This window comes from Pseudophryne corroboree, unplaced genomic scaffold, assembly GCF_028390025.1.
Source record: "Pseudophryne corroboree isolate aPseCor3 unplaced genomic scaffold, aPseCor3.hap2 scaffold_279, whole genome shotgun sequence".
NCBI lineage: Eukaryota > Metazoa > Chordata > Amphibia > Anura > Myobatrachidae > Pseudophryne > Pseudophryne corroboree.
The window spans coordinates 567,351-594,473 of NW_026969452.1; the positions used below are offsets into that span (position 1 = coordinate 567,351).

At 42.2% G+C, this 27,123-nt stretch overlaps 15 non-coding genes across 15 annotated transcripts; all 15 read right to left on the bottom strand.

Annotated features, from left to right (window-relative positions):
- Positions 1–18,066: 18,066 nt before the first annotated feature.
- On the bottom strand, positions 18,067–18,229 carry LOC135014084 (U1 spliceosomal RNA). The gene has a single exon (XR_010212657.1). It is a non-coding gene; the product is annotated as a U1 spliceosomal RNA (small nuclear RNA).
- Positions 18,230–18,381: 152 nt separating this feature from the next.
- Positions 18,382–18,545, bottom strand: LOC135013972 (U1 spliceosomal RNA). Its single transcript, XR_010212558.1, has one exon. It is a non-coding gene; the product is annotated as a U1 spliceosomal RNA (small nuclear RNA).
- Positions 18,546–19,517: 972 nt separating this feature from the next.
- On the bottom strand, positions 19,518–19,681 carry LOC135014191 (U1 spliceosomal RNA). The gene has a single exon (XR_010212742.1). It is a non-coding gene; the product is annotated as a U1 spliceosomal RNA (small nuclear RNA).
- Positions 19,682–20,352: 671 nt separating this feature from the next.
- LOC135014033 (U1 spliceosomal RNA) lies at positions 20,353–20,515 on the bottom strand. Its single transcript, XR_010212612.1, has one exon. It is a non-coding gene; the product is annotated as a U1 spliceosomal RNA (small nuclear RNA).
- A 152-nt stretch (positions 20,516–20,667) lies between these two features.
- On the bottom strand, positions 20,668–20,831 carry LOC135013937 (U1 spliceosomal RNA). Its single transcript, XR_010212524.1, has one exon. It is a non-coding gene; the product is annotated as a U1 spliceosomal RNA (small nuclear RNA).
- Positions 20,832–21,505: 674 nt separating this feature from the next.
- On the bottom strand, positions 21,506–21,668 carry LOC135014045 (U1 spliceosomal RNA). Its single transcript, XR_010212624.1, has one exon. It is a non-coding gene; the product is annotated as a U1 spliceosomal RNA (small nuclear RNA).
- A 152-nt stretch (positions 21,669–21,820) lies between these two features.
- On the bottom strand, positions 21,821–21,985 carry LOC135014056 (U1 spliceosomal RNA). The gene has a single exon (XR_010212635.1). It is a non-coding gene; the product is annotated as a U1 spliceosomal RNA (small nuclear RNA).
- A 671-nt stretch (positions 21,986–22,656) lies between these two features.
- Positions 22,657–22,819, bottom strand: LOC135014097 (U1 spliceosomal RNA). Its single transcript, XR_010212670.1, has one exon. It is a non-coding gene; the product is annotated as a U1 spliceosomal RNA (small nuclear RNA).
- A 152-nt stretch (positions 22,820–22,971) lies between these two features.
- LOC135013974 (U1 spliceosomal RNA) lies at positions 22,972–23,135 on the bottom strand. The gene has a single exon (XR_010212560.1). It is a non-coding gene; the product is annotated as a U1 spliceosomal RNA (small nuclear RNA).
- A 674-nt stretch (positions 23,136–23,809) lies between these two features.
- Positions 23,810–23,972, bottom strand: LOC135014113 (U1 spliceosomal RNA). Its single transcript, XR_010212683.1, has one exon. It is a non-coding gene; the product is annotated as a U1 spliceosomal RNA (small nuclear RNA).
- Positions 23,973–24,124: 152 nt separating this feature from the next.
- On the bottom strand, positions 24,125–24,288 carry LOC135014192 (U1 spliceosomal RNA). Its single transcript, XR_010212743.1, has one exon. It is a non-coding gene; the product is annotated as a U1 spliceosomal RNA (small nuclear RNA).
- Positions 24,289–24,959: 671 nt separating this feature from the next.
- LOC135014085 (U1 spliceosomal RNA) lies at positions 24,960–25,122 on the bottom strand. The gene has a single exon (XR_010212658.1). It is a non-coding gene; the product is annotated as a U1 spliceosomal RNA (small nuclear RNA).
- Positions 25,123–25,274: 152 nt separating this feature from the next.
- LOC135013975 (U1 spliceosomal RNA) lies at positions 25,275–25,438 on the bottom strand. Its single transcript, XR_010212561.1, has one exon. It is a non-coding gene; the product is annotated as a U1 spliceosomal RNA (small nuclear RNA).
- A 674-nt stretch (positions 25,439–26,112) lies between these two features.
- On the bottom strand, positions 26,113–26,275 carry LOC135014146 (U1 spliceosomal RNA). Its single transcript, XR_010212706.1, has one exon. It is a non-coding gene; the product is annotated as a U1 spliceosomal RNA (small nuclear RNA).
- A 152-nt stretch (positions 26,276–26,427) lies between these two features.
- Positions 26,428–26,592, bottom strand: LOC135014057 (U1 spliceosomal RNA). The gene has a single exon (XR_010212636.1). It is a non-coding gene; the product is annotated as a U1 spliceosomal RNA (small nuclear RNA).
- Positions 26,593–27,123: the final 531 nt, after the last annotated feature.

Below are 27,123 nucleotides of genomic sequence, written 5' to 3' on the forward strand. Positions count from 1 at the left end.
ATATCTCTTTTGCAAAGAGCTAGGCATTGGAAAATGCAGGGCTATAACGTGTAGATGAAGCACTAACAGGAGGCTTTACAATTTTCATTCTAGTGTCTTTCGTTTGGGAGAAAAATGCAAAGGTACAATGCTGCTTTTCCTTGCCGATATCTCTCTTTTGCAAAGAGATAGGCATTGGAAAATGCAGGGCTATAACGTGTAGATGAAGCACTAACATGAGGCTTTTAAATTTTCATTCTAGTGTCCTTCGTTTGGGAGAAAAATGCAAAGGTACAATACAGCTTTTCCTTGCCGATATCTCTCTTTTGCAAAGAGATAGGCATTGGAAAATTCAGGGCTATAACGTGTAGATAAAGCACTAACAGGAGGCTTTAAAATTTTCATTCTAGTGTCTTTCGTTTGGGAGAAAAATGGAAAGGTACAATACAGTTTTTCCTTGCCGATATCTCTCTTTTGAAAAGAGATAGGCATTGGAAAATTCAGGGCTATAACGTGTAGATGAAGCACTAACAGGAGGCTTTAAAATTTTCATGCTAGTGTCTTTCGTTTGGGAGAAAAATGCAAAGGTACAATACAGCTTTTCCTTGCCAATATCTCTCTTTTGCAAAGAGCTAGGCATTGGAAAATTCAGGGCTATAACGTGTAGATGAAGCACTAACAGGAGGCTTTAAAATTTTCATTCTAGTGTCTTTCGTTTGGGAGAAAAATGCAAAAGTACAATGCAGCTTTTCCTTGCCGATATCTCTCTTTTGCAAAGAGATAGGCATTGGAAAATGCAGGGCTATAACGTGTAGATGAAGCACTAACAGGAGGCTTTAAAATTTTCATTCTAGTATCTTTCGTTTGGGAGAAAAATGCAAAAGTACAATGCAGCTTTTCCTTGCCGATATCTCTCTTTTGCAAAGAGATAGGCATTGGAAAATGCAGGGCTATAACGTGTAGATGAAGCACTAACAGTAGGCTTTAAAATTTTCATTCTAGTGTCTTTCGTTTGGGAGAAAAATGCAAAGGTACAATACAGCTTTTCCTTGCCGATATCTCTCTTTTGCAAAGAGATAGGCATTGGAAAATTCAGGGCTATAACGTGTAGATGAAGCACTAACAGGAGGCTTTAAAATTTTCATTCTAGTGTCTTTCGTTTGGGAGAAAAATGCAAAGGTACAATACAGTTTTTCCTTGCCGATATCTCTCTTTTGCAAAGAGATAGGCATTGGAAAATTCAGGGCTATAACGTGTAGATGAAGCACTAATAGGAGGCTTTAAAATTTTCATTCTAGTGTCCTTCGTTTGGGAGAAAAATGCAAAGGTACAATACAGCTTTTCCTTGCCGATATCTCTCTTTTGCAAAGAGATAGGCATTGGAAAATTCAGGGCTATAACGTGTAGATGAAGCACTAAAAGGAGGCTTTAAAATTTTCATTCTAGTGTCTTTCGTTTGGGAGAAAAATGCAAAGGTACAATGCAGCTTTTCCTTGCCGATATCTCTCTTTTGCAAAGAGATAGGCATTGGAAAATGCAGGGCTATAACGTGTAGATGAAGCACTAACAGGAGGCTTTAAAATTTTCATTCTAGTATCTTTCGTTTGGGAGAAAAATGCAAAAGTACAATGCAGCTTTTCCTTGCCGATATCTCTCTTTTGCAAAGAGATAGGCATTGGAAAATGCAGGGCTATAACGTGTAGATGAAGCACTAACAGTAGGCTTTAAAATTTTCATTCTAGTGTCTTTCGTTTGGGAGAAAAATGCAAAGGTACAATACAGCTTTTCCTTGCCGATATCTCTCTTTTGCAAAGAGATAGGCATTGGAAAATTCAGGGCTATAACGTGTAGATGAAGCACTAACAGGAGGCTTTAAAATTTTCATTCTAGTGTCTTTCGTTTGGGAGAAAAATGCAAAGGTACAATACAGTTTTTCCTTGCCGATATCTCTCTTTTGCAAAGAGATAGGCATTGGAAAATTCAGGGCTATAACGTGTAGATGAAGCACTAACAGTAGGCTTTAACATTTTCATTCTAGTGTCTTTCGTTTGGGAGAAAAATGCAAAGGTACAATACAGCTTTTCCTTGCCGATATCTCTCTTTTACAAAGAGATAGGCATTGGAAAATTCAGGGCTATAACGTGTAGATGAAGCACTAACAGGAGGCTTTAAAATTTTCATTCTAGTGTCTTTCGTTTGGGAGAAAAATGCAAAAGTACAATGCAGCTTTTCCTTGCCGATATCTCTCTTTTGCAAAGAGATAGGCATTGGAAAATGCAGGGCTATAACGTGTAGATGAAGCACTAACAGTAGGCTTTAAAATTTTCATTCTAGTGTCTTTCGTTTGGGAGAAAAATGCAAAGGTACAATACAGCTTTTCCTTGCCGATATCTCTCTTTTGCAAAGAGATAGGCATTGGAAAATTCAGGGCTATAACGTGTAGATGAAGCACTAACAGGAGGCTTTAAAATTTTCATTCTAGTGTCTTTCGTTTGGGAGAAAAATGCAAAGGTACAATACAGTTTTTCCTTGCCGATATCTCTCTTTTGCAAAGAGATAGGCATTGGAAAATTCAGGGCTATAACGTGTAGATGAAGCACTAACAGTAGGCTTTAACATTTTCATTCTAGTGTCTTTCGTTTGGGAGAAAAATGCAAAGGTACAATACAGCTTTTCCTTGCCGATATCTCTCTTTTGCAAAGAGATAGGCATTGGAAAATTCAGGGCTATAACGTGTAGATGAAGCACTAACAGGAGGCTTTAAAATTTTCATTCTAGTGTCTTTCGTTTGGGAGAAAAATGCAAAAGTACAATGCAGCTTTTCCTTGCCGATATCTCTCTTTTGCAAAGAGATAGGCATTGGAAAATTCAGGGCTATTACGTGTAGATGAAGCACTAACAGGAGGCTTTAAAATTTTCATTCTAGTGTCCTTCGTTTGGGAGAAAAATGGAAAGGTACAATACAGTTTTTCCTTGCCGATATCTCTCTTTTGAAAAGAGATAGGCATTGGAAAATTCAGGGCTATAACGTGTAGATGAAGCACTAACAGGAGGCTTTAAAATTTTCATGCTAGTGTCTTTCGTTTGGGAGAAAAATGCAAAGGTACAATACAGCTTTTCCTTGCCAATATCTCTCTTTTGCAAAGAGCTAGGCATTGGAAAATTCAGGGCTATAACGTGTAGATGAAGCACTAACAGGAGGCTTTAAAATTTTCATTCTAGTGTCTTTCGTTTGGGAGAAAAATGCAAAAGTACAATGCAGCTTTTCCTTGCCGATATCTCTCTTTTGCAAAGAGATAGGCATTGGAAAATGCAGGGCTATAACGTGTAGATGAAGCACTAACAGGAGGCTTTAAAATTTTCATTCTAGTATCTTTCGTTTGGGAGAAAAATGCAAAAGTACAATGCAGCTTTTCCTTGCCGATATCTCTCTTTTGCAAAGAGATAGGCATTGGAAAATGCAGGGCTATAACGTGTAGATGAAGCACTAACAGTAGGCTTTAAAATTTTCATTCTAGTGTCTTTCGTTTGGGAGAAAAATGCAAAGGTACAATACAGCTTTTCCTTGCCGATATCTCTCTTTTGCAAAGAGATAGGCATTGGAAAATTCAGGGCTATAACGTGTAGATGAAGCACTAACAGGAGGCTTTAAAATTTTCATTCTAGTGTCTTTCGTTTGGGAGAAAAATGCAAAGGTACAATACAGTTTTTCCTTGCCGATATCTCTCTTTTGCAAAGAGATAGGCATTGGAAAATTCAGGGCTATAACGTGTAGATGAAGCACTAATAGGAGGCTTTAAAATTTTCATTCTAGTGTCCTTCGTTTGGGAGAAAAATGCAAAGGTACAATACAGCTTTTCCTTGCCGATATCTCTCTTTTGCAAAGAGATAGGCATTGGAAAATTCAGGGCTATAACGTGTAGATGAAGCACTAAAAGGAGGCTTTAAAATTTTCATTCTAGTGTCTTTCGTTTGGGAGAAAAATGCAAAGGTACAATACAGCTTTTCCTTGCCGATATCTCTCTTTTGCAAAGAGATAGGCATTGGAAAATTCAGGGCTATAACGTGTAGATGAAGCACTAACAGTAGGCTTTAACATTTTCATTCTAGTGTCTTTCGTTTGGGAGAAAAATGCAAAGGTACAATACAGCTTTTCCTTGCCGATATCTCTCTTTTGCAAAGAGATAGGCATTGGAAAATTCAGGGCTATAACGTGTAGATGAAGCACTAACAGGAGGCTTTAAAATTTTCATTCTAGTGTCTTTCGTTTGGGAGAAAAATGCAAAAGTACAATGCAGCTTTTCCTTGCCGATATCTCTCTTTTGCAAAGAGATAGGCATTGGAAAATTCAGGGCTATTACGTGTAGATGAAGCACTAACAGGAGGCTTTAAAATTTTCATTCTAGTGTCCTTCGTTTGGGAGAAAAATGCAAAGGTACAATACAGCTTTTCCTTGCCAATATCTCTCTTTTGCAAAGAGCTAGGCATTGGAAAATTCAGGGCTATACCGTGTAGATGAGGCACTAACAGGAGGCTTTAAAATTTTCATTCTAGTGTCTTTCGTTTGGGAGAAAAATGCAAAAGTACAATGCAGCTTTTCCTTGCCGATATCTCTCTTTTGCAAAGAGATAGGCATTGGAAAATGCAGGGCTATAACGTGTAGATGAAGCACTAACAGTAGGCTTTAAAATTTTCATTCTAGTGTCTTTCGTTTGGGAGAAAAATGCAAAGGTACAATACAGCTTTTCCTTGCCGATATCTCTCTTTTGCAAAGAGATAGGCATTGGAAAATTCAGGGCTATAACGTGTAGATGAAGCACTAACAGGAGGCTTTAAAATTTTCATTCTAGTGTCTTTCGTTTGGGAGAAAAATGCAAAGGTACAATACAGTTTTTCCTTGCCGATATCTCTCTTTTGCAAAGAGATAGGCATTGGAAAATTCAGGGCTATAACGTGTAGATGAAGCACTAATAGGAGGCTTTAAAATTTTCTTTCTAGTGTCCTTCGTTTGGGAGAAAAATGCAAAGGTACAATACAGCTTTTCCTTGCCGATATCTCTCTTTTGCAAAGAGATAGGCATTGGAAAATTCAGGGCTATAACGTGTAGATGAAGCACTAACAGGAGGCTTTAAAATTTTCATTCTAGTGTCTTTCGTTTGGGAGAAAAATGCAAAGGTACAATACAGCTTTTCCTTGCCGATATCTCTCTTTTGCAAAGAGCTAGGCATTGGAAAATTCAGGGCTATAACGTGTAGATGAAGCACTAACAGTAGGCTTTAAAATTTTAATTCTAGTGTCTTTCGTTTGGGAGAAAAATGCAAAGGTACAATACAGCTTTTCCTTGCCGATATCTCTCTTTTGCAAAGAGATAGGCATTGGAAAATTCAGGGCTATAACGTGTAGATGAAGCACTAACAGGAGGCTTTAAAATTTTCATTCTAGTGTCTTTCGTTTGGGAGAAAAATGCAAAAGTACAATGCAGCTTTTCCTTGCCGATATCTCTCTTTTGCAAAGAGATAGGCATTGGAAAATTCAGGGCTATTACGTGTAGATGAAGCACTAACAGGAGGCTTTAAAATTTTCATTCTAGTGTCCTTCGTTTGGGAGAAAAATGCAAAGGTACAATACAGCTTTTCCTTGCCAATATCTCTCTTTTGCAAAGAGCTAGGCATTGGAAAATTCAGGGCTATACCGTGTAGATGAGGCACTAACAGGAGGCGTTAAAATTTTCATTCTAGTGTCTTTCGTTTGGGAGAAAAATGCAAAAGTACAATGCAGCTTTTCCTTGCCGATATCTCTACCCTACACCATAACAGGGGTTTTTGACATTTTGACTTGTCTTCTTAAAGATCACCAAAATCTGATAACAAGGTCAATTACGTCCCTGGGTGGAATTGAACCACCAACCTTTTGGTTAATAGCCGTACACACTAACTGATTGCGCCACAGCGACACTTTGCAAAAGTACATACTGACAAAGGCTAATAAGCATTCATCTGGAACGTTTCCTAGAAAAACTTTAAATAGTCAATAATCTGGAGAGTTTTTGTAAGATGTTTCTTCCATCAACCAATGAAGAAACACATTGGTACTTTCCCATGATGAGTGAGTGCTTCAGGATCTCTTGCAATTACATGTGCAGCAGAGTACTGTAATTGAAGCATGCTTGGTCCATAGCCCAGAGGTAGGCAGATTGAAACTATCCTCTGCTATATGCATTTTTTTTTGTTAATTAAAGTAATCCAAAACTGGGATTGATATTTTTGCTCTTTTATTTTTACTTAAAGTACAATAACTTTTACCATTTTAATTTGTTTTAATAGTATATTGACAGTATTGTTTTCTTTCAAAAATCCCCTTATTTCTTTACCCGATTATTAAAATGGTAATTGACAAAAACAAACTACATTGTCACCAGAAGAGCAATACAAAATGTACAAGTGATATATTAAAATCATCTTTCCAGCTTGAATTTCAATTATGCATTGGGGCAACGATTTTGTGAGAAACATCTTCACCCTTAAATAAAGATTTTCTTAATTCCTTACCTGTGTGCTAATTAGATATCACCTTGTTTTCACATTAAACAGACTTCCACATGAGAAAGCAGCAAGGATGCAGTGGCGTTAATGTTTCCTGGTGTCAACCTGTATTATTTCAGTAGATATTGAAATGAGGATGCATCTTGCTGCCTTTCCAATGAAGCAAGTTTAATTTAGTAATAGGTTAAAAACCATCCCTACAAAGGTGTTAATCAGAAACTTGGCTTTGTGGACACTTTTCAGAGAACAAATTTGTTAGCATAAAAATAAAGCCAGAAAATGAAGAGCTGTTTAATCACTCAATTGGATTTTTTGGCCAGCATATTTCTTTTTCTCTGCAACCCACTGCTAAATTGTGCTTCCTACCTGTTTTTATAAAATCACTGAATCAAATCTAACTCTGATTACATCAGAGAAGGCCAGGTACCCTACACCATAAGAGGGGGTTTGAAATTTTGACTTGTCTACATAAAGATCACCAAAATCTGATAACAAGGTCAATTACGTCCCTGGGTGGGATTGAACCACCAACCTTTTGGTTAATAGCCTTACACAGTAACTGATTGCGCCACAGCAACACTTTGCAAAAGTACATACTGACAAAGGCTAATAAGCATTCATCTAGAACGATTCCTAGAAACATTTTAAAAAGTCAATAATGTGGAGAGTTTTTGTAAGATGTTTCTTCCATCAACCAATGAAGAAACACATTGGTACTTTCCCATGATGAGTGAGTGCTTCAGGATCTCTTGCACTTACATGTGCAGCAGAGTACTGTAATGGAAGCATGCTGGGTCCATAACCCAGAGGTAGGCAGATTGAAACTATCCTCTGCTATATGCATTTTTTTTTGTTAATTAAAGTAATCCAAAACTGGGATTGATATTTTTGCTCTTTTATTTTTACTTAAAGTACAATAACTTTTACCATTTTAATTTGTTTTAATAGTATATTGACAGTATTGTTTTCTTTCAAAAATCCAATTAATTTTCTTTACCCGATTATTAAAATGGTAATTGACAAAAACAAACTATATTGTCACCAGAAGAGCAATACAAAATGTACAAATGATATATTAAAATCAACTTTCCAGCTTGAATTTCAATGATGCATTGGGGCAACGATTTTGTGAGAAACATCTTCACCCTTAAATAAAGATTTTCTTAATTCCTTACCTGTGTGCTAATTAGATATCACCTTGTTTTCACATTAAACAGACTTCCACATGAGAAAGCAGCAAGGATGCAGTGGCGTTAATGTTTCCTGGTGTCAACCTGTATTATTTCAGTAGATATTGAAATGAGGATGCATCTTGCTGCCTTTCCAATGAAGCAAGTTTAATTTAGTAATAGGTGAAAAACCATCCCTACAAAGATGTTAATCAGATACTTGGCTTTGTGGACACTTTTCAGAGAACAAATTTGTTAGCATAAAAATAAAGCCAGAAAATGAAGAGCTATTTAATCACTCAATTGGATTTTTTTGCCAGCATATTTCTTTTTCTCTGCAACCCACTGCTAAATTGTGCTTCCTAGCTGTTTTTATAAAATCACTGAATCAAATCTAACTCTGATTACATCAGAGAAGGCCAGGTACCCTACACCATAACAGGGGTTTTCGAAATTTTGACTTGTCTACTTAAAGATCACCAAAATCTGATAACAAAGTCAATTACATCCCTGGGTGGGATTGAACCACAAACCTTTTGGTTAATAGCCGTACACACTAACTGATTGCGCCACAGCGACACTTTGCAAAAGTGCATACTGACAAAGGCTAATAAGCATTCATCTAGAACGTTTCCTATAAAAGCTTTAAATAGTCAATAATCTGGAGAGTTTTTGTAAGATGTTTCTTCCATCAACCAATGAAGAAACACATTGGTACTTTCCCATGATGAGTGAGTGCTTCAGGATCTCTTGCACTTACATGTGCAGCAGAGTACTGTAATGGAAGCATGCTGGGTCCATAACCCAGAGGTAGGCAGATTGAAACTATCCTCTGCTATATGCATTTTTTTTTGTTAATTAAAGTAATCCAAAACTGGGATTGATATTTTTGCTCTTTTATTTTTACTTAAAGTACAATAACTTTTACCATTTTAATTTGTTTTAATAGTATATTGACAGTATTGTTTTCTTTAAAAAATCCACTTAATTTTCTTTACCCGATTATTAAAATGGTAATTGACAAAAACAAACTACATTGTCACCAGAAGAGCAATACAAAATGTTCAAGTGATATATTAAAATCATCTTTCCAGCTTGGATTTCAATGATGCATTGGGGCAACGATTTTGTGAGAAACATCTTCACCCTTAAATAAAGATTTTCTTAATTCCTTACCTGTGTGCTAATTAGATATCACCTTGTTTTCACCTTAAACAGACTTCCACATGAGAAAACAGCAAAGATGTAGTGGCATTAATGTTTCATGGTGTCAACCTGTATTATTTCCGTAGATATTGAAATGAGGATGCATCTTGCTGCTTTCCAATGAAGCAAGTTTAATTTAGTAATAGGTGAAAAACCATCCCTACAAAGATGTTAATCAGACACTTGGCTTTGTGGACACTTTTCAGAGAACAAATTTGTTATCATAAAAATAAAGCCAGAAAATGAAGAGCTGTTTAATCACTCAATTGGATTTTTCTGCCAGCATTTTTCTTTTTCTCTGCAACCCACTGCTAAATTGTGCTTCCTAGCTGTTTTTTTTATAAAATCACTTAATCAAATCTAACTCTGATTACATCAGAGAAGGCCAGGTACCCTACACCATAAGAGGGGGTTTGCATTTTTGACTTGTCTACTTAAATATCACCAAAATCTGATCACAAGGTCAATTACGTCCCTGGGTGGGATTGAACCACCAACCTTTTGATTAATAGCTGAACACACTAACCGATTGCGCCACAGAGACACTTTGCAAAAAGTACATACTGACAAAGACTAATAAGCATTCATCTAGAACGTTTCCTAGAAAAACTTTAAAAAGTCAATAATCTGGAGAGTTTTTGTAAGATGTTTCTTCCAGCAACCAATGAAGAAACACATTGGTACTTTCGCATGATGAGTGATTGCTTCAGGATCTCTTGCACTTACATGTGCAGCAGAGTACTGCAATGGAAGCATGCTGGGCCCTTAACCCAGAGGTAGGCAGATTGAAACTATCCTTTGCTATATGCATTTTTTTTTGTTCATTAAAGTAATCCAAAACTGGGATTGATATTTTAGCTTTTATTTTTACTTAAAGTACAATAACTTTTACCATTTTAATTTGTTTTAATAGTATATTGACAGTATTGTTTTCTTTCAAAAATCCACTTAATTTTCTTTACCCTATTATTAAAATGGTAATTGACAAAAACAAACTACATTGTCACCAGAAGAGCAATACAAAATGTACAAGTGATATATTAAAATCATCTTTCCAGCTTGAATTTCAATGATGCATTGGGGCAACGATTTTGTGAGAAACATCTTCACCCTTAAATAAAGATTTTCTTAATTCCTTACCTGTGTGCTAAATAGATATCACCTTGTTTTCACATTAAACAGACTTCCACATGAGAAAGCAGCAAGGATGCAGTGGCGTTAATGTTTCCTGGTGTCAACCTGTATTATTTCAGTAGATATTGAAATGAGGATGCATCTTGCTGCCTTTCCAATGAAGCAAGTTTAATTTAGTAATAGGTGAAAAACCATCCCTACAAAGATGTTAATCAGATACTTGGCTTTGTGGACACTTTTCAGAGAACAAATTTGTTAGCATAAAAATAAAGCCAGAAAATGAAGAGCTATTTAATCACTCAACTGGATTTTTTTGCCAGCATATTTCTTTTTCTCTGCAACCCACTGCTAAATTGTGCTTCCTAGCTGTTTTTATAAAATCACTGAATCAAATCTAACTCTGATTACATCAGAGAAGGCCAGGTACCCTACACCATAACAGGGGTTTTCGAAATTTTGACTTGTCTACTTAAAGATCACCAAAATCTGATAACAAGGTCAATTACATCCCTGGGTGGGATTGAACCACCAACCCTTTGGTTAATAGTCGTACACACTAACTGATTGCACCACAGCGACACTTTGCAAAAGTCCATACTGACAAAGGCTAATAAGCATTCATCTAGAACGTTTCCTAGAAAAACTTTAAATAGTCAATAATCTGGAGAGTTTTTGTAAGATGTTTCTTCCATCAACCAATGAAGAAACACATTGGTACTTTCCCATGATGAGTGAGTGCTTCAGGATCTCTTGCACTTACATGTGCAGCAGAGTACTGTAATGGAAGCATGCTGGGTCCATAACCCAGAGGTAGGCAGATTGAAACTATCCTCTGCTATATGCATTTTTTTTTTGTTCATTAAAGTAATCCAAAACTGGGATTGATATTTTTGCTCTTTTATTTTTACTTAAAGTACAATAACTTTTACCATTTTAATTTGTTTTAATAGTATATTGACAGTATTGTTTTCTTTAAAAAATCCACTTAATTTTCTTTACCCGATTATTAAAATGGTAATTGACAAAAACAAACTACATTGTCACCAGAAGAGCAATACAAAATGTTCAAGTGATATATTAAAATCATCTTTCCAGCTTGGATTTCAATGATGCATTGGGGCAACGATTTTGTGAGAAACATCTTCACCCTTAAATAAAGATTTTCTTAATTCCTTACCTGTGTGCTAATTAGATATCACCTTGTTTTCACATTAAACAGACTTCCCCATGAGGAAGCAGCAAGGATGCAGTGACGTTTCCTGGTGTCAACCTGTATTATTTCAGTAGACATTGAAATGAGGATGCATCTTTGATGCCTTTCCAATGAAGCATTTTTAATTCAGTAATAGGTAAAAAACCATTCCTACAAAGGTGTTAATCAGAGACTTGGCTTTGTGGACACTTTTCAGAGAGCAAATTTGTTAGCATAAACATAAAATCAGAAAATGAAGAGCTGTTTAATCACTCAATTGGATTTTTCTGCCAGCATTTTTCTTTTTCTCTGCAACCCACTGCTAAATTGTGCTTCCTAGCTGTTTTTTTATAAAATCACTTAATCAAATCTAACTCTGATTACATCAGAAAAGGCCAGGTACCCTACACCATAAGAGGGGGTTTGCAATTTTGACTTGTCTACTTAAATATCACCAAAATCTGATCACAAGGTCAATTACGTCCCTGGGTGGGATTGAACCACCAACCTTTTGATTAATAGCTGAACACACTAACCGATTGCGCCACAGAGACACTTTGCAAAAAGTACATACTGACAAAGACTAATAAGCATTCATCTAGAACGTTTCCTAGAAAAACTTTAAAAAGTCAATAATCTGGAGAGTTTTTGTAAAATGTTTCTTCCAGCAACCAATGAAGAAACACATTGGTACTTTCGCATGATGAGTGAGTGCTTCAGGATCTCTTGCACTTACATGTGCAGCAGAGTACTGCAATGAAAGCATGCTGGGCCCATAACCCAGAGGTAGGCAGATTGAAACTATCCTTTGCTATATGCATTTTTTTTGTTCATTAAAGTAATCCAAAACTGGGATTGATATTTTAGCTTTTATTTTTACTTAAAGTACAATAACTTTTACCATTTTAATTTGTTTTAATTGTATATTGACAGTATTGTTTTCTTTCAAAGATCCACTTAATTTTCTTTACCCTATTATTAAAATGGTAATTGACAAAAACAAACTACATTGTCACCAGAAGAGCAATACAAAATGTACAAGTGATATATTAAAATCATCTTTCCAGCTTGAATTTCAATGATGCATTGGGGCAACAATTTTGTGAGAAACATCTTCACCCTTAAATAAAGATTTTCTTAATTCCTTACCTGTGTGCTAATTAGATATCACCTTGTTTTCACATTAAACAGACTTCCACATGAGAAAGCAGCAAGGATGCAGTGGCGTTAATGTTTCCTGGTGTCAACCTGTATTATTTCAGTAGATATTGAAATGAGGATGCATCTTGCTGCCTTTCCAATGAAGCAAGTTTAATTTAGTAATAGGTGAAAAACCATCCCTACAAAGATGTTAATCAGATATTTGGCTTTGTGGACACTTTTCAGAGAACAAATTTGTTAGCATAAAAGTAAAGCCAGAAAATGAAGAGCTGTTTAATCACTCAATTGGATTTTTTTGCCAGCATATTTCTTTTTCTCTGCAAACCACTGCTAAATTGTGCTTCCTAGCTGTTTTTATAAAACCACTGAATCAAATATAACTCTGATTACATCAGAGAAGGCCAGGTACCCTACACCATAACAGGGGTTTTTGAAATTTTGACTTGTCTACTTAAAGATCACCAAAATCTGATAACAAGGTCAATTACGTCCCTGGGTGGGATTGAACCACCAACCTTTTGGTTAATAGCCGTACACACTAACTGATTGCGCCACAGCGACACTTTGCAAAAGTACATACTGACAAAGGCTGATAAGCATTCATCTAGAACGTTTCCTAGAAAAACTTTAAATAGTCAATAATCTGGAGAGTTTTTGTAAGATGTTTCTTCCATCAACCAATGAAGAAACACATTGGTACTTTCCCATGATGAGTGAGTGCTTCAGGATCTCTTGCAATTACATGTGCAGCAGAGTACTGTAATGGAAGCATGCTGGGTCCATAGCCCAGAGGTAGGCAGATTGAAACTATCCTCTGCTATATGCATTTTTTTTTGTTAATTAAAGTAATCCAAAACTGGGATTGATATTTTTGCTCTTTTATTTTTACTTAAAGTACAATAACTTTTACCATTTTAATTTGTTTTAATAGTATATTGACAGTATTGTTTTCTTTCAAAAATCCACTTAATTTTCTTTACCCGATTATTAAAATGGTAATTGACAAAAATAAACTGATGAGGATACTACAGCAGTCTTTGTTTCATCTGTACCCGCTGAAAGAGCAGCAAAAGGTGGAGATCTTGATGGGACAGTTGAAAGGGCTTGCACTTAGAGAGGTTACTTCTTGGCCTACTGAAGAGAAGAAGACTGTGGACCAGATCCTCAACAGGCTTGCTACCACATTTGACACAAGGACAGTGTCAGAACTTAAAATGCACTTCTTTGCTCGAAAGCAACAACCAGGAGAGTCACTACGGGGCTATGCCCTCAGCTTGCAGGAAGCACTCAGAGATGTTCAGCAAGCAGACCCTGAGGAAGTGCATGACAAAGAGAAAATGTTATTGGACCAGTTCACTGAAGGTGCAAGGGGCGAATTTGTAAAAACTCAGCTGCGACTATTGAGATTGCAGAAGCCTGGAAGCACATTCCTGGATTTTAAAGAGGCTGCGATTAAAGTTCTAGGCTCCAGTCTTACTTCAGGGGCTGTTCCACAAGAGTCTATTCCAGAGATGCCACGGTATCAAGAGAATTCTGATGCCCAGGAGTCAAGTTTTAAAGGAGCTACTTACCCACCTACAGTAAAAGGAGTGACAGTGCCATGTTCAAAGACATGCATATTTGACTCTTCTAGTGAGTTACGAGGTCAGCTGGCTGAACTGACACGTGGTGTGACAGAGATGCGCAGAGACCTGCAGATTCTGAAGAGACAGCAGGCACTGCTCCATGAAGAAATGGAATGGTGCCAGGAGAGGAGACCACTGAACAGTTCCCAATAGGACCTACATAGAAACAGGGAGACACTTTTTTCCAACCACTTTGCCTCCCAAAGGCGACCCATTTTTCAAAGCTGTGAAGGAAGCGGACAAATTAAGAGAGAATTTGAGCAGCCAGGTCATTTAAACTCCAAATTCATGTGGTTAACCCGTTATGTTAGCCAATGCCCGGTGGTTCAAGTTTGCATCAATGGAGTCTCAATGCCCGCTCTCTTAGACACTGGATCACAAGTGACCACAATACAAGCAACACAGTTTGAGCAGCATTGGACTGAGGAACAGATGTTTCCGTCAACTTCCACATTGATAAACCCGATTGCAAGCAATGGGCACTGCATCCCTTGCAAAGGATACTGGGAAGCTGAAATTCAAATCGGACGAACAGTGCTACCACAGCAAGGCTTCATCATCACCACTGCCCAAGATGATGGATTGCCTCCAGTGATAGTGGGCATGAATGTGTTGCGGAACTGCTGTGAGGAGCTCGTAGCAGCACTCCAAGGAGAGTTTCAAACTGACAAGCTCCAGGAGAAACAAGGCCTTCAACCTGGGATAGCCAAACAAAAGGGAAGAATGATAACAGAATTATCTGTAAGAGAGGAACATGAAAAAAATAAGGCTAGCCAAATAATGATAGAAATGCCCATCTCCAGTGTCCAGATTATCCGAAAGAATGCTTCAATGTTAGGCATGAATAATATAGCATCCAGTTCTAGAAACTGTGAGCAACCTATTCAAGGAACCAGTTTTGACCACCTGCAAGATAAAAGTCAGATGATAAGACACCTCAAAGCCTTACTGAAGACTGGGAAATACCTGACCAAGCGACAAAGGCAAGAATCCTCGCCAGAACTCCTGAAGTTGTTGAGACAGCGAGAAAGGCTGTTTGAAGAGAAAGGACAGTTGGTTCGATGTAGTGTGGATCCTAATACTCATTATAGGATCAGTCAACTTGTAATTCCAAGACAAAGTGCTTGTTATGTACTTGAAGAATATCACGACAAGTCAGGTCACCCTGGGTGCAAAAGTATGGAAACAAGCATCTGGAAAAAGTTCTTTTGGGTTGAAATGAGGGAAGACATCAAGAGATGGTGCCGAAACTGTCCAACCTGTTCTGTAAGAAGAACCTTGCTGCCTCTTTCTCTCCTGAATCCATTGTCCCAAACCAGCTGTGATACTGAATCCCAAGATGGAATGGAAGAGGCTCATAAAATGTATTTACAGCAGACTAAGGTGGTTTGTCACCGACAAGGAGGCAAGAAGACTAGGGCTTGCAAAACAGAAAACCACCATAGTCAGCTGCAGTTTTGTACAGCATGTCCCAAAGACAGTTTAGAAAGAGTTCAATACTCATCCATGGCAGGGGGGTTGAGGTTTCCTAGACAAACTTTTCAAGACCATATACTGTCCAGATTTCAACCGATTGCTCCAGGAGCATGTGTTAATGTACTATAGCACAAAAGGAATTATACCTATCAGATACTGATGTTAAAAATGTTGATAAATGTTAATGTTTCAGACATAAACTGTGTTCACTAATGAATGTGACTGGATATAGTGAGAAGTTTATATAGGGATAAAACCAAAATGCGTGAGGACACGCATGTTTTGGGGAGGGGGCGGGGCACGTGTGATATCCCATAACAACAAGGACATTTTTGACAACAGTGTTGTTGCCTGTGCCATTTTAAATAAAGTTTATTTAAAAGAAAATTGAACAGCAGTTTGAGAAGTCAGTTGGAGCCATGGTGAGGAAAGAGCTGGCGACGCCATTACGCAGAGATGAGCAGCTGAGAGAGGGGAGACAAATAAGCTGAAAATTGCATGAGAGAGTAAGCAGTAGTGCAAAATACAGCAGTGGAAGTGCAGCAATTAACAAGTAAGAACGCCATGACACTCTCAGCCAAGAGAGTGCACAGCAAGTGTCAGAGACAGGAGAGTATAAAGCCTTTATACCAATGCTGACTGGCCTACATCTGAGGGGAAACTGCCTCAGAAACATCTATTGACTGGGTGAGATAAATCCATATTTATATTGAAACCTACTCCACTGCAAAGGACATTATCCTATATTTACTATACCTATGCAGCGATTTACATGGGAAGCAGCTCCAGTTTGTTTTAAACAATCATCTTTACTACACAGAGCTACAATATTTTGTTCACAGCTAAAGGAGACAATAGCTGCATATAACTATGTAACAACATAACCGGGCCCCAACGTGCACATAGAGACTCCCTGCTGTGACACCAATGTTATCTGGGACTTAAATATTGTCTGCATAAGTTGATTTCTATTACTAAGCAACATAGTATTAATCTCAGATTTAGTTATATTACCATTTGTGTAATGACTTAAAGTGTATATGGTGTCTGTGTTTAAGTTGCTTGAATCAAATCTTTCCCTTCCCTACTGTAATCAGTTCCTTTTCTGAGTTATGTGGTAAACCATTTATTCTTTCATACAAAGCCCTGCCTGCCTTTCTTTGTGTCTGGGGAAACCTTGCCTCTCTGCCAGGAATAGAGAAGAGCTGCTGCTGAAGGAGGAATAGTCCATCAAGGTATCCCTGACCTGTTCCACATAGTTTACACACTTGTTATACCGGGGTGTTACATTGTGTGTGACTGACCTTAGGAAGAAACCGGAGCCTCCGCTGCAGTGACCCAGCAACCAGGGCACGGGAGTATACAGCGCCGCTGGGAGTGATGAAGCTGCAGTAAAGATGTCTATTAGACCTAGCCTGCTGCAGCCCTTGTAGATTCTCATAAAAAAAGTTCTTCTTTTCTTGTCAAAATTAATAGCTAAGAATAGGCTGCTTGAGGCAGGCCCCTGTTAAGTGGCCTGCTAATGAAGGCAACAACTACAAACTGAGCTCCCTGTTCATGGAAGCAGGGTTATAGAGGAGAATGCGCTGAGCATCTTGGGAACAGTCAAAAGCTTTGAGCCGGTTGGTGCCTCAGATCAAGATCCTACTCTACACCCCAATGTGAATCCTTGTGGAGTCCAGTGTACCCCACAGAAGAAATTAATGTGTCACACCCATTGGCAGCAACCTTAGAATAGCTGCTGACGGGCACAATTGAGAAAGGAAGGGGGGGGGACATTTGAATCCAGCACATAGATGCAATTCAAATATGTAATTTGAACCTTCCTATTTTAAAATATAATGGATGAACCTCACCCTGTGAGAACAATCTTCATGATCAAGAGATCTCATATGCAAAATAAGTATGAGTTGGGATAGGGCTGGGGAGGGTGGCTGCTCGGGCAGCCCCTCCCCCGTCAAGTTAAGGAGATTCAACTGAGGAAGCACAAGGGAACTCTCGTCTGGGGACAACAACTGCAGGGAGACCACATCTTTTCAGATGAACATGGGAGGGCGGAAGGCTGCCTAATACTGAAGCACCATCAAATATCAAACCATATGCAATAACTAGTAAAAGCATTCCTGGGGGAAGGTCTGCAGGAGACGAATTTGCATACGGTGATGTCATCCAAGCAGTGGGCCAAAGTTGGCTGGAACCCTCATCTGCATATGAAAAGAGAAAAGGGTTATGCAGGGCATGGCGGCCTTTTGCGGCGCTTGGATGACCCCTAGTTTGCATTAAACACCTCCACCCTCCTTCGGTGTGGGGCTCATGTTGGCTATGCCCCAGCCCCTGAAGCATTGAAGCTGATTTTTTGCAGCAGCTGGGCACTGTAACAGCTCCAGAGCTGCTCTGTAAGGCAAATAAAAGGGTGTGGGCCCTGCAGCACTACCTGTAGTTCGCATTGTGCATTGGAAGGCACAAAGTAAGCAGACGGGAGAAGTCAGGATAGTGCGCAAGGGCATAGAAGGGAGCGGCTCAAGAAAAGAGAAGTGGAAACAGACAGCAAACTAGGCTGGAGAGAGACCTGAGACAAAGAGATCTGAATTATACGAGAGCCGACCAGGGGAAACACAAATTATGCAGTCAAGTTTCCCACATTTGGGGAAATCGCAGGGGCAGCACACCCAGAGTGCAATGGGTGAGCCTTGCCCTGGGAGAAGCACCTTCAAGATCATAGTATCTCACCTGGCAGGTAAGTAGGAGTTGGGCTAGAGCTGGGGAGGGTCGCTGCTCGGGCACCCCCTTGTCAAGTGAAGGAGATCCAACTGAGGCAGCACAATGGAACTCTCGAAAGAAGAACAAGGCTAGAGGAAGATCTGAGACAAAGAAATCTGACTTTTACCAGAGCTGACCAGCGGAAAACACAAACACAGTCCCCCACTACCACAAATAATGCAGGCGAGTTTCCCACATTTGGGGAAATCACAGGGGTCAGCATACCCAGAATGCAATGAATGAACCTCACCCTGGGTGAACAATCTTCATGACCATGGTGTCTCCTATGCAAAATAAGTATGATTTGGGATAGGGCTGGGGAGGGCCGCTGCTCAGGCACATCTCTGTCAAGTAAAGGAAATTCAACTGAGGCAGCACAAGGGAACTCTCATCTGGGGACAACAACTGCAGGGAGAACACATATTTTCAGATGAACATGGGAGGGCAGAAGGCTGCCTAATACTGAAGCACCCCCAAACAACAAACCAAATGCAACAACTAGTGCAAGCATTCCTGGGGGAAGGCCTGCAGCAGATGGATTTGCATATGGTGATGTTATCCAAGCAGTGGGTCAAAGTTGGCTTCAACCCTCATCTGCATATGAAAAGAGAAAAGGGGCGTGCAGGGCATGGCGGCCTTTTGCGCTGCTTGGATGACCCCTAGATCGCATTAAACACCCCCACCCTCCTTTGGTGTGGGGCTCATGTTGGCCATGCCCCATCCCATGAAGCATTCAAGCTGATTTCTTGCAGCAGCTGGGCACTGTAACAGCTCCAGAGCTGCTCTGTAAGGCAAGTAAAAGGGTGTGGGCCCTGCAGCACTACCTGTAGTTTGCATTGTGCATTGGAAGGCACAAAGTAAGCAGACGGGAGGAGAAGTCAGGATAGTGCACAAGGGTATAGAAGGGAGGGGCTCAAGAAAAAAGAAGTGGAAACAGACAGCAAACTAGGCTGGAGAGAGACCTGAGACAAAGAGATCTGAATTATACGAGAGCCGACCAGGGGAAACACAAATTATGCAGTCAAGCTTCCCACATTTGGGGAAATCAGAGTGCAATGGGTGAGCCTTGCCCTGGGAGAAGCACCTTCCTGATTATAGTATCTCACCTGGCAGGTAAGTAGGAGTTGGGCTAGAGCTTGGGAGGGTCGCTGCTCGGGCACCCCCCTGTCAAGTGAAGGAGATCCAACTGAGGCAGCACAAGGAAACTCTCGAAAGAAGAACAAGGCTAGAGGAAGATCTGAGACAAAGAAATCTGACTTTTACCAGAGCTGACCAGAGGAAAGCACAAACACAGTCCCCCACTACCACAAATAATGCAGTCGAGTTTCCCAAATTTGGGGAAATCACAGGGGTCAGCATACCCAGAATGCAATGAATGAACCTCACCCTGGGAGAACAATCTTCATGACCATGGTATCTCCTATGCAAAATAAGTATGATTTGGGATAGGGCTGGGGAGGGCCGCTGCTCAGGCACATCTCTGTCAAGTAAAGGAGATTCAACTGAGGCAGCACAAGGGAACTCTCATCTGGGGACAACAACTGCAGGGAGAACACATATTTTCAGATGAACATGGGAGGACAGAAGGCTGCCTAATACTGAAGCACCCCCAAACAACAAACCAAATGCAACAACTAGTAAAAGCATTCCAGGGTGAAGGTCTGCAGAAGACGGATTTGCATACGGTGATGTCATCCAAGCAGTGGGCCAAAGTTGGCTGGAACCCTCATCTGCATATGAAAAGAGAAAAGGGTTATGCAGGGCATGGCGGCCTTTTGCGGCGCTTGGATGACCCCTAGTTCGCATTAAACACCTCCACCCTCCTTCGGTGTGGGGCTCATGTTGGCTATGCCCCAGCCCCTGAAGCATTCAAGCTGATTTCTTGCAGCAGCTGGGCACTGTAACAGCTCCAGAGCTGCTCTGTAAGGCAAGTAAAAGGGTGTGGGCCCTGCAGCACTATCTGTAGTTCGCATTGTGCGTTGGAAGGCACAAAGTAAGCAGACGGGAGAAGTCAGGATAGTGCGCAAGGGCATAGAAGGGAGCGGCTCAAGAAAAGAGAAGTGGAAACAGACAGCAAACTAGGCTGGAGAGAGACCTGAGACAAAGAGATCTGAATTATACGAGAGCCGACCAGGGGAAACACAAATTATGCAGTCAAGTTTCCCACATTTGGGGAAATCGCAGGGGCAGCACACCCAGAGTGCAATGGGTGAGCCTTGCCCTGGGAGAAGCACCTTCATGATCATAGTATCTCACCTGGCAGGTAAGTAGGAGTTGGGCTAGAGCTGGGGAGGGTCGCTGCTCGGGCACCCCCCTGTCAAGTGAAGGAGATCCAACTGAGGCAGCACAAAGGAACTCTCGAAAGAAGAACAAGGCTAGAGGAAGATCTGAGACAAAGAAATCTGACTTTTACCAGAGCTGACCAGAGGAAAGCACAAACACAGTCCCCCACTACCACAAATAATGCAGTCGAGTTTCCCACATTTGGGGAAATCACAGGGGTCAGCATACCCAGAGTGCAATGAATGAACCGCACCCTGGGAGAACAATCTTCATAACAATGGTATCTCCTATGCAAAATAAGTATGATTTGGGATATGGCTGGGGAGGGCCGCTGCTCAGGCACATCTCTGTCAAGTAAATGAGATTCAACTGAGGCAGCACAAGGGAACTCTCATCTGGGGACAACAACTGCTGGGAGAACACATATTTTCAGATGAACATGGGAGGGCAGAAGGCTGCCTAATACTGAAGCACCCCCAAACAACAAACCAAATGCAACAACTAGTGCAAGCATTCCTGGGGGAAGTTCTGCAGAAGACGGAATTGCATACGGTGATGTCATCCAAGCAGTGGGCCAAAGTTGGCTGGAACCCTCATCTGCATATGAAAAGAGAAAAGGGGTATGCAGGGCATGGCGGCCTTTTGCGGCGCTTGGATGACCCTTAGTTCGCATTAAACACCCCCACCCTCCTTCGGTGTGGGGCTCATGTTGGCCATGCCCCATCCCCTGAAGCATTCAAGCTGATTTCTTGCAGCAGCTTGGCACTGTAACAGCTCCAGAGCTGTTCTGTAAGGCAAGTAAAAGGGTGTGGGCCCTGCAGCACTACCTGTAGTTTGCATTGTGCATTGGAAGGCACAAAGTAAGCAGACAGGAGGAGAAGTCAGGATAGTGCACAAGGGTATAAAAGGGAGCGGCTCAAGAAAAGAGAAGTTGAAACAGACAGCAAACTAGGCTGGAGAGAGACCTGAGACAAAGAGATCTGAATTATACGAGACCTGACCAGGGGAAACACAAATTATGCAGTCAAGTTTCCCACATTTGGGGAAATCGCAGGGGCAGCACACCCAGAGTGCAATGGGTGAGCCTTGCCCTGGGAGAAGCACCTTCATGATCATAGTATCTCACCTGGCAGGTAAGTAGGAGTTGGGCTAGAGCTGGGGAGGGTCGCTGCTCGGGCACCCCCCTGTCAAGTGAAGGAGATCCAACTGAGGCAGCACAAGGAAACTCTCAAAAGAAGAACAAGGCTAGAGGAAGATCTGAAACAAAGAAATCTGACTTTTACCAGAGCTGACCAGAGGAAAACACAAACACAGTCCCCCACTACCAACAAATAAAGCAGTCGCGTTTCCCACATTTGGGGAAATCACAGGGGTCAGCATACCCAGAATGCAATGAATGAACCTCACCCTGGGAGAGTAATCTTCATGACCATGGTATCTCCTATGCAAAATAAGTATGATTTGGGATAGGGCTGGGGAGGGCCGCTGCTCATGCACATCTCTGTCAAGTAAAGGAGATTCAACTGAGGCAGCACAAGGGAACTCTCATCTGGGGACAACAACTGCAGGGAGAACACATATTTTCAGATGAACATGGGAGGGCAGAAGGCTGCCTAATACTGAAGCACCCCCAAACAACAAACCAAATGCAACAACTAGTGCAAGCATTCCAGGGGGAAGTTCTGCAGAAGACGGATTTGCATACGGTGATGTCATCCAAGCAGTGGGTCAAAGTTGGCTTCAACCCTCATCTGCATATGAAAATAGAAAAGGGGCGTGCAGGGCATGGCGGCCTTTTGCGGTGCTTGGATGACCCCTAGTTCGCATTAAACACCCCCACCCTCCTTTGGTGTGGGGCTCATGTTGGCCATGCCCCATCCCCTGAAGCATTCAAGCTGATTTATTGCAGCAGCTGGGCACTGTAACAGCTCCAGAGCTGCTCTGAACGGCAAGTAAAAGGGTGTGGGCCCTGCAGCACTACCTGTAGTTTGCATTGTGCATTGGAAGGCACAAAGTAAGCAGACGGGAGAAGTCAGGATAGTGCGCAAGGGCATAGAATGGAGCGGCTCAAGAAAAGAGAAGTTGAAACAGACAGCAAACTAGGCTGGAGAGATACCTGAGACAAAGAGATCTGAATTATACGAGAGCCGACCAGGGGAAACACAAATTATGCAGTCAAGTTTCCCACATTTGGGGAAATCGCAGGAGCAGCACACCCAGAGTGCAATGGGTGAGCCTTGCCCTGGGAGAAGCACCTTCAAGATCATAGTATCTCACCTGGCAGGTAAGTAGGAGTTGGGCTAGAGCTGGGGAGGGTCGCTGCTCGGGCACCCCCCTGTCAAGTGGAGGAGATCCAACTGAGGCAGCACAATGGAACTCTCGAAAGAAGAACAAGGCTAGAGGAAGATCTGAGACAAAGAAATCTGACTTTTACCAGAGCGGACCAGCGGAAAACACAAACACAGTCCCCCACTACCACAAATAATGCAGGCGAGTTTCCCACATTTGGGGAAATCACAGGGGTCAGCATACCCAGAATGCAATGAATGAACCTCACCCTGGGTGAACAATCTTCATGACCATGGTGTCTCCTATGCAAAATAAGTATGATTTGGGATAGGGCTGGGGAGGGCCGCTGCTCAGGCACATCTCTGTCAAGTAAAGGAAATTCAACTGAGGCAGCACAAGGGAACTCTCATCTGGGGACAACAACTGCAGGGAGAACACATATTTTCAGATGAACATGGGAGGGCAGAAGGCTGCCTAATACTGAAGCACCCCCAAACAACAAACCAAATGCAACAACTATTGCAAGCATTCCTGGGGGAAGGCCTGCAGCAGATGGATTTGCATATGGTGATGTTATCCAAGCAGTGGGTCAAAGTTGGCTTCAACCCTCATCTGCATATGAAAAGAGAAAAGGGGCGTGCAGGGCATGGCGGCCTTTTGCGCTGCTTGGATGACCCCTAGATCGCATTAAACACCCCCACCCTCCTTTGGTGTGGGGCTCATGTTGGCCATGCCCCATCCCATGAAGCATTCAAGCTGATTTCTTGCAGCAGCTGGGCACTGTAACAGCTCCAGAGCTGCTCTGTAAGGCAAGTAAAAGGGTGTGGGCCCTGCAGCACTACCTGTAGTTTGCATTGTGCATTGGAAGGCACAAAGTAAGCAGACGGGAGGAGAAGTCAGGATAGTGCACAAGGGTATAGAAGGGAGGGGCTCAAGAAAAAAGAAGTGGAAACAGACAGCAAACTAGGCTGGAGAGAGACCTGAGACAAAGAGATCTGAATTATACGAGAGCCGACCAGAGGAAACACAAATTATGCAGTCAAGTGTCCCACATTTGGGGAAATCGTAGGAGCAGCACACCCAGAGTGCAATGGGTGAGCCTTGCCCTGGGAGAAGCACCTTCCTGATTATAGTATCTCACCTGGCAGGTAAGTAGGAGTTGGGCTAGAGCTTGGGAGGGTCGCTGCTCGGGCACCCCCCTGTCAAGTGAAGGAGATCCAACTGAGGCAGCACAAGGAAACTCTCGAAAGAAGAACAAGGCTAGAGGAAGATCTGAGACAAAGAAATCTGACTTTTACCAGAGCTGACCAGAGGAAAGCACAAACACAGTCCCCCACTACCACAAATAATGCAGTCGAGTTTCCCAAATTTGGGGAAATCACAGGGGTCAGCATACCCAGAATGCAATGAATGAACCTCACCCTGGGAGAACAATCTTCATGACCATGGTATCTCCTATGCAAAATAAGTATGATTTGGGATAGGGCTGGGGAGGGCCGCTGCTCAGGCACATCTCTGTCAAGTAAAGGAGATTCAACTGAGGCAGCACAAGGGAACTCTCATCTGGGGACAACAACTGCAGGGAGAACACATATTTTCAGATGAACATGGGAGGACAGAAGGCTGCCTAATACTGAAGCACCCCCAAACAACAAACCAAATGCAACAACTAGTAAAAGCATTCCTGGGTGAAGGTCTGCAGAAGACGGATTTGCATACGGTGATGTCATCCAAGCAGTGGGCCAAAGTTGGCTGGAACCCTCATCTGCATATGAAAAGAGAAAAGGGTTATGCAGGGCATGGCGGCCTTTTGCGGCGCTTGGATGACCCCTAGTTCGCATTAAACACCTCCACCCTCCTTCGGTGTGGGGCTCATGTTGGCTATGCCCCAGCCCCTGAAGCATTCAAGCTGATTTCTTGCAGCAGCTGGGCACTGTAACAGCTCCAGAGCTGCTCTGTAAGGCAAGTAAAAGGGTGTGGGCCCTGCAGCACTACCTGTAGTTCGCATTGTGCGTTGGAAGGCACAAAGTAAGCAGACGGGAGAAGTCAGGATAGTGCGCAAGGGCATAGAAGGGAGCGGCTCAAGAAAAGAGAAGTGGAAACAGACAGCAAACTAGGCTGGAGAGAGACCTGAGACAAAGAGATCTGAATTATACGAGAGCCGACCAGGGGAAACACAAATTATGCAGTCAAGTTTCCCACATTTGGGGAAATCGCAGGGGCAGCACACCCAGAGTGCAATGGGTGAGCCTTGCCCTGGGAGAAGCACCTTCAAGATCATAGTATCTCACCTGGCAGGTAAGTAGGAGTTGGGCTAGAGCTGGGGAGGGTCGCTGCTCGGGCACCCCATTGTCAAGTGAAGGAGATCCAACTGAGGCAGCACAATGGAACTCTCGAAAGAAGAACAAGGCTAGAGGAAGATCTGAGACAAAGAAATCTGACTTTTACCAGAGCTGACCAGCGGAAAACACAAACACAGTCCCCCACTACCACAAATAATGCAGGCGAGTTTCCCACATTTGGGGAAATCACAGGGGTCAGCATACCCAGAATGCAATGAATGAACCTCACCCTGGGTGAACAATCTTCATGACCATGGTGTCTCCTATGCAAAATAAGTATGATTTGGGATAGGGCTGGGGAGGGCCGCTGCTCAGGCACATCTCTGTCAAGTAAAGAAAATTCAACTGAGGCAGCACAAGGGAACTCTCATCTGGGGACAACAACTGCAGGGAGAACACATATTTTCAGATGAACATGGGAGGGCAGAAGGCTGCCTAATACTGAAGCACCCCCAAACAACAAACCAAATGCAACAACTAGTGCAAGCATTCCTGGGGGAAGGCCTGCAGCAGATGGATTTGCATATGGTGATGTTATCCAAGCAGTGGGTCAACGTTGGCTTCAACCCTCATCTGCATATGAAAAGAGAAAAGGGGCGTGCAGGGCATGGCGGCCTTTTGCGCTGCTTGGATGACCCCTAGATCGCATTAAACACCCCCACCCTCCTTTGGTGTTGGGCTCATGTTGGCCATGCCCCATCCCCTGAAGCATTCAAGCTGATTTCTTGCAGCAGGTTGGCACTGTAACAGCTCCAGAGCTGTTCTGTAAGGCAAGTAAAAGGGTGTGGGCCCTGCAGCACTACCTGTAGTTTGCATTGTGCATTGGAAGGCACAAAGTAAGCAGACAGGAGGAGAAGTCAGGATAGTGCACAAGGGTATAAAAGGGAGCGGCTCAAGAAAAGAGAAGTTGAAACAGACAGCAAACTAGGCTGGAGAGAGACCTGAGACAAAGAGATCTGAATTATACGAGACCTGACCAGGGGAAACACAAATTATGCAGTCAAGTTTCCCACATTTGGGGAAATCGCAGGGGCAGCACACCCAGAGTGCAATGGGTGAGCCTTGCCCTGGGAGAAGCACCTTCATGATCATAGTATATCACCTGGCAGGTAAGTTGGAGTTGGGCTAGAGCTGGGGAGGGTCGCTGCTCGGGCACCCCCCTGTCAAGTGAAGGAGATCCAACTGAGGCAGCACAAGGAAACTCTCAAAAGAAGAACAAGGCTAGAGGAAGATCTGAAACAAAGAAATCTGACTTTTACCAGAGCTGACCAGAGGAAAACACAAACACAGTCCCCCACTACCAACAAATAAAGCAGTCGCGTTTCCCACATTTGGGGAAATCACAGGGGTCAGCATACCCAGAATGCAATGAATGAACCTCACCCTGGGAGAGTAATCTTCATGACCATGGTATCTCCTATGCAAAATAAGTATGATTTGGGATAGGGCTGGGGAGGGCCGCTGCTCATGCACATCTCTGTCAAGTAAAGGAGATTCAACTGAGGCAGCACAAGGGAACTCTCATCTGGGGACAACAACTGCAGGGAGAACACATATTTTCAGATGAACATGGGAGGGCAGAAGGCTGCCTAATACTGAAGCACCCCCAAACAACAAACCAAATGCAACAACTAGTGCAAGCATTCCAGGGGGAAGTTCTGCAGAAGACGGATTTGCATACGGTGATGTCATCCAAGCAGTGGGTCAAAGTTGGCTTCAACCCTCATCTGCATATGAAAATAGAAAAGGGGCGTGCAGGGCATGGCGGCCTTTTGCGGTGCTTGGATGACCCCTAGTTCGCATTAAACACCCCCACCCTCCTTTGGTGTGGGGCTCATGTTGGCTATGCCCCAGCCCCTGAAGCATTCAAGCTGATTTATTGCAGCAGCTGGGCACTGTAACAGCTCCAGAGCTGCTCTGAACGGCAAGTAAAAGGGTGTGGGCCCTGCAGCACTACCTGTAGTT